This window comes from Limulus polyphemus, unplaced genomic scaffold, assembly GCF_000517525.1.
Source record: "Limulus polyphemus unplaced genomic scaffold, Limulus_polyphemus-2.1.2 Scaffold56, whole genome shotgun sequence".
Lineage (NCBI taxonomy): Eukaryota > Metazoa > Arthropoda > Merostomata > Xiphosura > Limulidae > Limulus > Limulus polyphemus.
The window spans coordinates 850,723-864,564 of record NW_013665666.1 but is presented as its reverse complement, the minus strand read 5'-3'; the positions used below and the strand labels follow the sequence as shown (position 1 = coordinate 864,564).

Here is a 13,842-nt window from a genome sequence, read left to right as displayed (position 1 = left end):
ATTAGGATGAAACTAAATATATTTTACTGTATTTTTAATATTATAGACATGTAAGCGAATTAAATCTTATGTATATGAATCAAATAAATTTCATCAATTTTAATTTAGGCCCTTGTTGTGTTTGATATTTGACGGAATTGATAATTTTTTACATACAAATACGTTATCGTATCAGTAGTATGTACAGAAAATTATCAAGGTTCTTATATCTAGATCCAGACTATGTTCAGTCATAATAACAAGTCAGGCATTTCGTCCTTATTTAATGTATATTGCCATTAATAGTCAATATTAGGCAGTTTGAGGTTTTCAAATTTTTGCCACTACGGATTGAAATTAATTATTGACGACTAAATAACAGAACATTACTTATGTGAACTAGTGGCATACAGTTGGGAAGCTGTTTCGTTTTTTTAAACCTATTCTGATCTAATGAGCTCTAGGCTTTTTCCTCTTGAGACCTGTTTTCCATGCTGTGTGATTTTAACCTTAGATTACAAGTTTGGAAATCGTGTTAATCATACTAATGTTCCCCCGTAATTGAACCGGGTTTTACAGACGAGTTGTATCTGCCATTGCTACAGACGTGAAAAGTGCTGAGAGAGAATTTTTGATGCTATATAAATCTAGGAATTTAGATTAAACTAATAAACAAAAACACGTTGTGAAAATTTCTATCGCGGAATGCAGTGAACCATAGATTTTTACCATAGAACGCACTTCACAGACGCCCGTCCCTGACCTTTCGCGTTTCGCCCAAGTCAACTACCTTGAATAAATCATTCTCTGACACTGAAGAGCCTTGCTAGTTTGCAAGTACTTTGAAGACTGCAATTATTTTATTCCCGGATGAGTAAATCAGACTCTTATCTTCCACGAGAAAGTTAAACAAAGCAGTTTCTCATAAGGACAATAGAGTACTCGCCTTTTTTTAAGAATGAAGTATAATATTCGTTTGCTGCATATTTCTTCCATATTCTTTAGTAGTTAAGCCTAACGTAACATTATTTAAAATTTATGTTGAATGTCACATTTTTATATACTTTGTTCATCTTTAGACTGAACTGATCTAAAAGTTGGACAGTAAATGATAACATAAATGAAAATATATAGTTTATTATTGGTTTAATTCTTCTCAGTAATTAAAAAATAATTATCCTACCTGATGACATTATTGTTCCTAATCGATCTTAAATAAATATGAGAATTACTAAAGGACAAACGGTTTGTTTGTTTGTTTTTAATTATGAACAAAGCTACACAAGGGCTATCTGTGCTCTGCCCACCACGGGTATCGAAACTACTACTATGTTGATTTGTTTTCTTCTTCGTTGAGAATAGTTGGAAAGAAACAAATAATTCGCTACCCAGCGGCTCAGCCGTAAGTCTGAAGGCTTGTAACGCTAAAAAACAGGTTTCAATACCCATGATGGGCACAGCACATATAGCCCATTGTGTAGGGCTTTGTGCTTACCAACAAACAAACAAACAAAGTAAAATTCAATAAAAATTTCAAACTATACTAATGTTGTCAAATTAACCTATTCATCAAATAAACATATACTCTCATGAGCGTCGTCAGAATATTTTTATGAAATCAATAACACATTTAGGCTTAAGTAAGCCGTGAGTTAGTAACAGTCCGGTAAATGATCTACAGCAAAGTTCATGCCAGATTGAAGAAACGCTTTAGCAAACAAAATATAATATGAACGTAAAATAATAATACCACATTCGGAAGTTTTACAGCACTAATTTCAATTTTTTATGACCATCAAAAATACAGTTGAGGTTCGAAAGAGGGCGTTCGACCCGATGATCCCAGCTTCTCCGGTTACGGCTATTACTCTATATATAATATCATATTGGTTAAGATGCTGTTTTAAAATTTTCAGTTCTCAGTAGTACTTTAGATATAATTTTATAAGTGTGTAGCGGAAATCCTAATATCACACTATAGGAATTTAGGCTTAATAGAATCTTAAAAGTCATAATCATTTGAACTTATTATATTGTTATTTACTTTAAAAAGGATTAGGTTCACTGGGTACTTGTGGAAAGAAATGTACATAGTAATTGAAATTTAATGTTTTATTCTCGGTTTATAATCTTGCGATATATATTCATATGTGTTAGATTCCATTCAGAACAAAAATATGTGTCTATATTTTTGTTCATTGCTACTCTTTTACTGTCTTTATAGGTAAGTGAAAGAAGATGTAGGCTTAGCATACTTTTAGAAGTCTCAAAGTCACTCTATGAAGATCTGGCATGGTTTGAGTATTAGGGTGCTCGAATCGCTGGTCGCGGATTCAAATCCTCGTCATCGAACGTGCTCACCCTTTCGTTCCTAGGGGCGTTATATAGTGACGGTCAATCGCAATATTCGTTGGTAAAAGAGTAACCCAAGAGTTGGTGGCGGGTGATGTTGATTAACTACCTTTCTTATAATCTATCACTGCTAAATTAGGGACGGCTAGTGCAGATAATCCTCGAGTAGTATTACGCGAAATTCAAACCTAACCACTCTATGGAATTATCATTTAAAAGACCCCCCCCCCCCCGACCCACACACACACACACACACACTCTATTCGAATAAAATACTTTTAATCATTTCTGTTTGAGAAAATAAAAGTTGTTTTGTCCCTTCGAATAGAAAGAAATTAGTAACAAAATAATAATAATGCACCCTCAGTAGTTATTTATATAATTAAAGTTTTTTCTGAAGCAAATTTTGTAGAGTAGCCTTGATTAATGGTTCTGATAACACGGTATTTCACTTTATTCCTCTGGCTTGTAAGGTTATCTAACAACAAAGTAACATTTACTTTTCTAACACTTCTGAATTATGTACAAGTTGAACAGAATGAATAATAGTAGCAACAATGTAGACCCCCCACCCATAAAGCTCAATGACAAGTATGAGAGCTTGTAACACTAAAAATCGTTTTTCGAAACCTGCGGTGGGCAGAGCACAGATAGCCCCTAGTTTAGCTTTGTGTTTTACAACAAACAACACAGAACTGAGTGCAGTCCAATGATTAGTGTATCTGACTGTGGATTTGAGATGCTGTGGTTCATTTTCCGTTACTGCACAAAAAAAAAATCGTCCTATTAATCGGAAACCTATACGCATAATCATCTGTAAGCGCTTTTCAGTAATTATAGTAATACGATCACATAGTTTTTACTTCAAGTTTCTACGTCAGACTAGCTTATATTTGTACTTATATATATATATATATATATATATTTTAAATAATGGAAATCCATATTACTATTATTAAAATCCAGAGATTTCCAAATTGATTGAAAATTATGGAAGGCTATGTGCACATAGCCTTTTCTTGGTGTAAGTTTGCGCGAAAACTATAAAGAATGATAAGTCTTCTGATTATGACTAAAATAATATAATATAATATTATATAAAACCACTGATAAAATAAATAATCTTTAACGGATACATCGGCAAGCAAAATTTCGATGTGTACTTTCATTTTTAAAGTAAACTTCAAAACTTTTCGTGAAAATTTTAAATAGTTTTAGGCATAATAAAAGTGACTGAGCTGCGAAATACTATAATTTCCATTAGTTTTGTGACTGAAACACAAGGTTTTGTTTGTTTTAAGCGTCAAGTTACTCATCGAACTATCTACACTGTGCCCGCCACGTGGAGCGAACTCCACTTTTTGACTTGATAAACTCATAAGGAAATATAACGTATAATTTTGTAAACTGGGATTTAAAAGCTGTGTACACCCAAAACAGATATGATCTAATTGTTCTAGGTAATTGTTTTACTGCATTTTTATTTTGTAAACTGGGATTTAAAAGTTGTGTACAGTCAAACCCAAAACAGATATGATCTAATTGTTCTAGGTAATTGTTTTACTGCATTTTTATTTTGTAAACTGGGATTTAAAAGTTGTGTACAGTCAAACCCAAAACAGATATGATCTAATTGTTCTAGGTAATTGTTTTACTGCATTTTTATTTTGTAAACTGGGATTTAAAAGCTGTGTACACCCAAAACAGATATGATCTAATTGTTCTAGGTAATTGTTTTACTGCATTTTTATTTTGTAAACTGGGATTTAAAAGTTGTGTACAGTCAAACCCAAAACTGATATGATGTACATTTTCTAGGTAATTGTTTTACTGCATTTTTACTAAATCTAATTCAAATTATGTTAGCATTAAGTTGTTTAAAAACGAAAATTTTTATAGAGTTATTCAGCTGAATAACTAGTCCCGTTTGAGTATTATACTGTAGGGTATAAAATATATTAAAATATTACATATATGGTGAAGTAAAACAGACTCAAACCCCCATATAAAATATTATGTTAATAAATTTAACATGTTTATCTAATTTTTGTATAACGATTAACAGCATGTTCTAATTTGAGTTTATGCAGTAACAATATAATTGTACTCAGCGTTTAGGTATACTATACCATCCCTAAAGGCATTTTAAATTAACAAAAATTATAAGTCGGATTGATATAATGAATCTATGAAAATATTGAATGGAAAATTTGCCTATTTGTAATTTATTAAAATATTTTGAGTGTAATACCAAAACCATTGGCTTTTCAATAAGCAAAAAGCCTGGATAAACGCTAATTTTTAAAGAGTTCCTGTTTTTCTTAAGTGATACACCAGCATTAACAATATACATCAGTTATGATTTTCACTCGCAGTCCACTTATTTTATCAGTTGCTCCTCAATAAAGAGCAAACAAGAATATTGATTATAATTGATATAATTCTAACTGTCTCTTTGTTTTTCTATATAACGAATTCAGTTATTCTTCAATAAAGAAATGAAAAAGAATATTGTTTACGACGCAATTTTAACTCACGTTTGTTTTTCTATATAACGAATTCAGTTATTCTTCAATAAAGAAATGAAAGAATATTGTTTACGACGCAATTTTAACTCACGTTTGTTTTTCTATATAACGAATTCAGTTATTCTTCAATAAAGAAAAGAAAAAGAATATTGTTTACGACGCAATTTTAACCCAGGTTTGTTTTCTATATAATGAATTCGGTTATTCTTCAATAAAGAAAAAAAAAGAATATCTTTTACGACGTAGTTTGAACCCACGTTTGTTTTTCTAGATAATGAATTCGGTTATTCTTCAATAAAGAAGAAAAACAAGAGTATTGTTGTAGTGTAGTTTTAACACACGTTTGTTTTTCATTGTAACGGAGTCTGTAATTTTAAAAGAACAATGAAAGAAATTATAAAAGACAATTATTTAGATAATGAACTATAGCATTATATTTACATGAAGTTTAAATAAAAAATCGTTAAAGTTGTTTAAATCTATCATTTGATAGACTTGAAACTTAATAATTGTAATGTTTACAAAAGTTCCTGAACAAAATCACTATTAGGTTAAATCCTCACTGCTTAATACAATTTTACCATAACAGCAAAAGATAAATAGATTTTACAAAAGGCAAGAAAAATAAATATCAAATTATACAGTCCAACTGGGTGGAAGCTAACAACTGTCTTCTACTATTAAATTGCCCCTCCCCCCCAGTGGTACAGCGGTATGTCTGCGGACTTACAACACTAGAATCCGGGTTTCGATATCCGTCGTGGGCAGAGCACAGATAGCTCAATGTGTAGCTTTGTGTGTAATTACAAACAAACAAACAAATTATTAAATTACTTCCCTAAATAATATTTAGAGAATCACATTATTTTATAGTATAAATTCGTGTATTTTTAATTTGCTAAGGGCGTGTGTGTTGTAAAGTTATTATTTCAGGGGTCTGTCGTTAGTCATAACACCTAATTTCGTTATTCAAAAAACATTAATCTTGACTGACAGTTCAAGCAGTATCTCAGCAACTGAATCTAATTACCAAGTAGTTTACGAACTCAAAACCAAACAGAAAATCTTATGGACTGTAACATTAAAGGAAACTTAATTAATCTTTACTCATTTCAATATTTATGAAATAGTTATGTAAATTATTATATAACTTATACAACTTTCTATATTTATTCTGAGCAAGTTTGTCTATAAATAATTGATTCAACAGAGTGTTATGTAGTCAATAGAAAACAACTTCATTCACATAGATTGAATCGTCTTAGCTTTGCTTAGTCACTAAGCAAGACGCTGTACACTTCTGGCTACAGCATCAGAGATTCCATGCGTCATCCTTTTATGAACATTGTGCCAACATAATATTCAATGATACCATAACATGTCCGAACTGCTAGCTGCTATTATGTTTTTTCTTAATACTTATGAACATTGTGCCAACATAATATTCAATGATACCATAACATGTCCGAACTGCTAGCTGCTATTATGTTTTTTTCTTAATACTTACGAACATTGTGTCAACATAATATTCAATGATACCATAAGATGTCCGAACTGTCAGCTGCTATTATGTTTTTTCTTAATACTTATGAACATTGTGTCAACATAATATTCAATGATACCATAACATGTACGAACTGCTAGCTGCTATTATGTTTTTTTCTTAATAGTTAGGAACATTGTGTCAACATAATATTCAATGATATCATAGCATGTGCAAACTGCTAGCTGTTATTACGTTTTTCTTAATACTTATGAACATTGTGTCAACATAATATTCATTGATACCATAATATGTGCGAACTGCTAACTATTATTATGTTTTTACTTAATACTTAATAAATCATTGATATTTCTACATCATGTTGGTTGAGTGAGAAAATGTTATATGATTAGTTAAGATAAACTGTTTTTTATTTGTCGCTGTTGCCAAAAATAAATAAATAATATAATATTAATCATAAAAGAAGAATTCTGTTTTTTTTTCTTGTTACCGAGTTGATAGTTTTTTTCTAAAGCTTTAGAGAGAAAAAAATAACAAAACTAATGTGAAATAATAAAATTGAATTTGGGAGAATAAATATCAAAATAGCCAGTTTGTTTAACAGACTAATTGATATAAATATTTATTTAACTCCCTTACCCTTCTCTTCCTTCTATCTTCTTTTCAGCCTAGAACTCCTCCGGAGGGATAGCGATAAATCTACGGATTTACAACAATAATATCAGGGATTCGATTCCCCTCGGTGGACATAGCAGATAGTCTGTGGCTTTGCTATAAAACAACACACACATAGCTTATAAAATAAGCAATATCAATTACATTTATTGAAAAAGAAATTTTAAATATTAGTAATTAAAGCTTCTGTAGCTAATAATGACTTACAATATAAGAAAGTTTTTAAAATATTAATAATTAAAGCTCCTGAAGTTAATATAGACTTACAATATCACCATATGTTTTCTTCATTTGTTTTTAATATTTAGAATGACAAGAACGTATATTTCAATATTACATCTGAGTGAGATACGGAGATCTTTAAGACTGACAGTTACATTGAAAAAGAATCGTTTGGAGAGTTGGAAACTGTAAGTATTTAAACATTTTTAATGGACTTTATTGATTACATATAGATAATACAAGTTTTTCATATTATCATATCTGCAGAGACCAACCCGATCTTACAATATTTGAACCGGCAAGTTACAAACAGTAATACTTAGTAATTATAGAAATAAGTTTATATAAGCTACGAAAACCTTTCGCTTTATAAGTTAATGATATAAAGAAAGTATTTAGATGTATAAAATAATAAGCACAACAATAGAAAAAGAAAGAGCGAAAACGCAAGCATAATTGATTTAACTAGTCTAGACGGAGTCAACTACTTATGTATTCGTAAATCCGATTAATTAGAGTGGCTTGTTGAAATTGAAATTAAAAGTTGGAGAATACAGATTATATTCCAGAACATCTAACCCGATAACTTGAAATTATGAAAATATTGTAGAAGTTAATTAAATTTTAAAAATCTTAGCAGTAAATCGTCAATGAAAATGCTTTTAAAAGAAATAAAAAAGGCGTTTATACAAGTCTCTCAAGGAAACGAGTGGTGACAAATAAAAAGAAATAGTTAAGCATTCTGATATTCAGTATCTTTTGTTGAAAAGTAATTATGCATTTTTAAAAGGAAAAGAACTACTGTGTCCAAAAATAAGTGAATTAAAAAGGCACAAAATGTTCAACTGAAATCTTATGTAATGAGCCTTCTAGTAACAAAAACTAAAACGATGATAGTCATTTCCGCTATTCAAAAGGTTAAGTTGAATTGATTTAGCGGAACCCTAAGATGCAGTATGCAGACTTTGTTTTGGTTAAAATTATCTAAACGACAACATAAATTACGTTTATGCAGAATAACCATAATGTTTTGGTAGTAATCAAATCTGAAACACGTTTCTGTGTGACGATGGCCAACATATCTTGTTGCACACACTTGGGAAGATTGTGGGAAATATATTTGAGCAGATTAATTAAAGAGAAACCTCTTAATATCAGAATGTTATAGTTAACTTTGCAGAGTAAAGTGAGAGCTTCAATGAAAATGCGTTACTTCAGATGTACATAAAATATGAATTATTCTATGTGTAAACAAATACTAAAACTTCTGGCACCGAGTGAGATGGTGAAAACTTATTACATTTTTTATTTTAATCCGTTTCTTTGAAGTTTCTTTGTATTTCAATATTTTTGCATCTTCTTGCTTGCGTGTTTACTATGTCTTCTTCCAAATTTTAAAGTTTCATTGCGACAACTCTCTCATAGTCTTATATTTAAATTCTGGGTGAATTAATAAGGTTTACAATTAGTATATAATTTTCTTATTTTCATGTGATTTTAATAAATATAAATATAAAAAACAATTTCAAAGTTATGTTATTACTTGATATGAAATGAAAAAAGTGATTTACTTGCTTAATTTAACTAGCATGTACTTGTATATAGCTTCCTTCCTGTGATTTAAATAGCGTGTACTTGTATATAGCTTCCTTCCTGTAATTTAAATAGCGCGTGCTTGTATATAGCTTCCTTCCTGTAATTTAAATTCAAATAGCGTGTACTTGGATATAGGTTCTTTTCTGTAATCTAAATAGCGTGTACTTGTATATAGCTTCCTTTCTGTAATTTAACTAGCGTGTACTTGTATATAGCTTCCTTTCTGTAATTTAACTAGCGTGTACTTGTATATAGCTTCCTTCCTGTAATTTACTAGCATGTACTTGTATATAGCTTCCTTCCTGTAATTTAAATAGCGTGTACTTGTATATAGCTTCCTTTCTGTAATTTAACTAGCATGTACTTGTATATAGCTTCCTTCCTGTAATTTAAATAGCGTGTACTTGTATATAGCTTCCTTCCCGTAATTTAACTAGCATGTACTTGTATATAGCTTCTTTCCTGTAACTTAAATAGCGTGTACTTGTATATAGCTTCCTTCCCGTAATTTAAATAGCGTGTACTTGTATATAGCTTCCTTTGTGTAATTTAAATAGCGTGTACTTGTATATAGCTTCCTTCCCGTAATCAAAATAGCGTGTACTTGTATATAGCTTCCTTCCCGTAATTTAAATAGCGTGTACTTGTATATAGCTTCCTTTCTGTAATTTAACTAGCATGTACTTGTATATAGCTTCCTTCGTGTAATTTAAATAGCGTGTACTTGTATATAGCTTCCTTCGTGTAATTTAAAAAGCATGTACTTGTATATTGCTTCCTTCCTGTAATTTAAATAGCGTGTACTTGTATATAGTTTTGTTCCTGTAATTTGAATAGCGTGTACTTGTATATAGCTTCCTTTGTGTAATTTAAATAGCGTGTACTTGTATATAGCTTCCTTCCGTAATTTAAATAGCGTGTACTTGTATATAGTTTCCTTCCTGTAATTTGAATAGCGTGTACTTGTATATAGCTTCCTTTGTGTAATTTAAATAGCATGTACTTGTATATAGCTTCCTTCGTGTAATTTAAATAGCGTGTACTTGTATATAGCTTCCTTCGTGTAATTTAAAAAGCATGTACTTGTATATAGCTTTCTTCGTGTATTTTATTTATCATGTACATGTAAAGAGCTTTCTTCCTATATATCTGTAGCTTGTTTCTATTTATGTATAGTTTATTAGTTTGTTGTTAAGCACAAAGTATCACAATGGGCCACCGCCGATATTGAAATACAATTTTTAGCGTTATAAGCCCACAGACTTACAATTGAGTCTTTTGTAGGGAGGTTGTCTTTTATTTGTAGTTAAGATTTTGTTCTGCTTAGTTTGGTGTTTTTCTGCAGTTGTATGTATATTTGGTTCTTTTTGTTGAGTAGCTTAGTTCTTTGTGTGTATATAATATTACGTATTGCTCTATATCCCTTATATGTGCAGTTATTTTAATTGCGTGGAAGGACAAAACACTTGTTCTTAATGTACTAGTGACCGAAAGAAAGTCTGTAATAAAAGAAAAACAAATTACTTTTCGATGCAAGTATTTCATGAAGCAAATCTCTCATACTTTTTATAATTTTTCAAAATTATATTAATTATTAGATACGAAATTATTACCAAAAGTTTTAAAACGCTACTGCCTCCTGCATGTTCAATTTAATCCTAAATGTTTTAACTGAATTTTTCATAAACAGTCCTTTTGTGTTTAGCTTCTGCAGGTTCGAAGTTAAGATTGTGTGTTTTTTCTCGGTTGAATATTAAGAAATGGGTCACGAACAATGAATCCTCGAATTCGAGATTACAAAACCACAGCCCTACTTGTATTGATTCTAACATGATCCCTTCTGTGCATATAGCTCTCGAATAATTTTATTAAAATTAATGAAGGCTTTTCTAATATCATTAATGAGTGTATTCCTTTTGCAAACATCAAGAAAACGAACAAACGGGTTTGAAATTAAAACGAGTACCTTTAAATTTTCGGTTTCAGGAACTCACATGAATATTTCCAATTTATTTACTTTGGGGTATGGTGATGTTACGTGATGTACGTAATAAACGTCCTGTTAGAAATGTGTGTTTTAAAATCATTATTAGTTCGTCTAGGGTAGGTCTCGCTTTGTTCGTGAAACGACGGTATTTTCGTGGTTGTCAGTTTATAAACATTATTCATAGGAACGTTTTATTAAAACTAATTATTTGTTATTTATCTCCTAATTATTACATTTTTTGTTTTTAGAGTGAAGCACAGTTTTTCTGGATAACAGTGATAAATGTTGTTTCGTAATGCCGAGAAGAAATCATGCGTGTAGCTCAGCTTGCCTAGACAACGCTGCCAACTTTATATATATATATATATATAAGAGTGTGATTTAGGTGAAGGTTTCGTGTCTCATTAAAAGAGAGATATTGGAAGTGGTGCTCCTCGTTTATGTATATAGATTTATTATAGATTTAATATACATATATATATATATATAAGAATATAATTTATGTGACGTTTTCACGTCTCGTTAAAAGAGAGCTTGAGCTCCTCAAGCATGTATATATATATATATATAAACACCACAATCCTTAAACACTTCTGTTTTTCCTCCTCTTTATTATTTTCTACCGGTTTCGTGACTTCAAAGGTCAATTTTAAAGAAAGTCTATAGTAAAAACGTTCTCCAATGCTTTTGAGTACGATGGCTGCGGAAATTTTTACTTTAGAATTATATCATTTATAGTTTGCATAAGTGATATAATTTTAAATTGTTTTATTACATCTCTACTAGTGCAATCATGTATTTGTTGTAGCGTATATCCATAATAAAAATGTATTGTTGTATAATATATATGGTTGAAACTGTATTTCTGGTTGGCGATATATTATGTTAAAAATGTACAAGTTGCCTTTTACTGGAACGTAATTGAATAATGCTTTTATTATTTATTAACGACTCCCTAACTCTTAGCTTAATCTTTTGCTGTAAGAACTGAAACGGTTAGAAAACATTGTTTCAAACAATCCTTTGATTTTAATTGCAACATTCATGCCTTGAAAGTGATTGAGTTATTTGAACCAATTAAAATGGCTGTAGAAAAAGTAAATTTTAACTTGAATTTGCTATTACAAAAATCTATAAATCTATTCCGCTCTCTCAGTTTTTAGTGTATTGATAACATTTAATCCGTTTGGTTCCTATTTATCTATAAAGGTAGTTAACTCTTAGACTTGTTGAAATAAAAGTTAAATAAGGAGCCTATTGTATAACTGTTTCAATAACTGGCACTTTTTTGTTGCGAAGGATAATTAACATAAACTATATGTTTAAATTATAATTCGTCGTACATTTCCAAATAAGTAACTTGTAAATAGTTATATTTGCATCAATAGTATATCATATACGGTGACACAACCATTAGATTGGGATCTAAAAACATTCGCTTGTATGTCTTATCCTTTCAACCATGCTTATGAATACTTAAATTGAGAACAGATTTTATCCTTTAACATTTGTTCTGAATGAAAAATGTTAGTACTATGTTCATGGCTAAATCTTGTTACTCTACGAAAAGAAATAATCATTTAGAGGATATCACTGGAAACGTCATAAGATATAATAAAGGAATAAGTTCACGAAAACATCGAATTTATATTTATTTATTGAATTTTGATGTTTTTAAATTGGGCCATTTATTTTGTATATTCAGATCGTTAAAGTAAATAGTTTTGATTGCATTCTACTAAACAACGATAATCCACAAGACTAAAAAATCAATGAATATCACAAAAAGATTTACACGGAGCAAAAAAGAAGTGTATTAAAATCATTACAAGTCCATTACAAAAACATCTTTATGGAGACTAGATTTCATAAAAATCAACACAAGTCCATTACAAAAACATCTTTATGGAGACTAGATTTCATAAAAATCATTAAAAGTCCATTACACAAACATCTTTATAAAAACTAGATATTATGAATATCAATACTAATCCATTACACAAACATCTTTATAGGAACTAGATATCGTAAAAATCGTTAGAAGTCCATTACACAAACATCTTTATAGAAACTAGATATCATAAAAATCAACACAAGTCCATTACATAAACATCTTTATTGAAACTAGATATTGTAACGAATTTATTATTATGTATTTATTTTTAATATGAACGTTGTTTGGATTGAATTTGTATTTTTGGCTTGTATTACCAGATATGTGTTGCATATAATGAATTTGTTATATATTTATTTTAATGTCAACGTTTGTTTCGAATAAGTTCATATTTGAGGGCGTGTCTAACTTAACGTGTTAGTTACGTATGGCAAAACTTCCGTCAATTCTCCAAGATTGTAGAATATTTGTGAACACAAGAATCAACAATATATCCACTTCCGTAACCGGTGTTGTTCGAACGTTCGAGAAAACATTGCCCACTGGTATAAAAAGACCAAGGCCAAAGAAGAAACAGAGAAGAAAGCAAATATACAAATATACTATGAAACTGTTATAACCGTGTAAGCTATAAACTGTGATTTTGCTAACCCTTACCAACCGGAAAATATACGGCATTTGGCCAGGAACAGCTGTAATTTCGAACGTCAGTGAATTATCATCAAACGTTAGTATCTTTCCAAGACTATTGCTGGTTTCTCATCAGACATTAGTGGTTTTATGAAAATAGTATCTTACTTCGACGGTCCAACAATTCAGTGCCTGACAAAGCTAGCTAGCTAGCTTCCCGATAATTGAACGTACATCGACTTCAAGTTGACTCGCCGAAATCAAGGAGACTCTAAAGAACGAAGACGATTTTAGGTTAGTTGTCAGATAGTGAAATTTCTGTTTATGAAACTTTGTTTCTAATAACTAATCGTAATAGTTGCCATTGTAAATTATACTGTTGTATATATACACACACATATATATATATATATATATATATATATTAAAACGTATTTGTGTCAAAACAAAAATGGTGTGAATCAATCTTGCTGGC

At 30.3% G+C, this 13,842-nt stretch overlaps 1 protein-coding gene across 1 annotated transcript in view; it reads right to left on the bottom strand.

The window, feature by feature from the left end:
* The window catches only part of LOC106463975 (sarcoplasmic calcium-binding protein 1-like), a 62,258-nt gene extending 48,785 nt beyond the window's left edge, over nt 1–13,473 (bottom strand). The window contains exons 1-2 of the mRNA XM_022391871.1: nt 13,395–13,473; nt 7,003–7,134 (exon numbers count right to left, since the gene is read on the bottom strand). The gene's annotated coding sequence lies outside the window, so the exon portion shown is untranslated. The remainder of the gene's footprint in view (nt 1–7,002; nt 7,135–13,394) is intronic.
* Between the last annotated feature and the right edge of the window lie 369 nt (nt 13,474–13,842).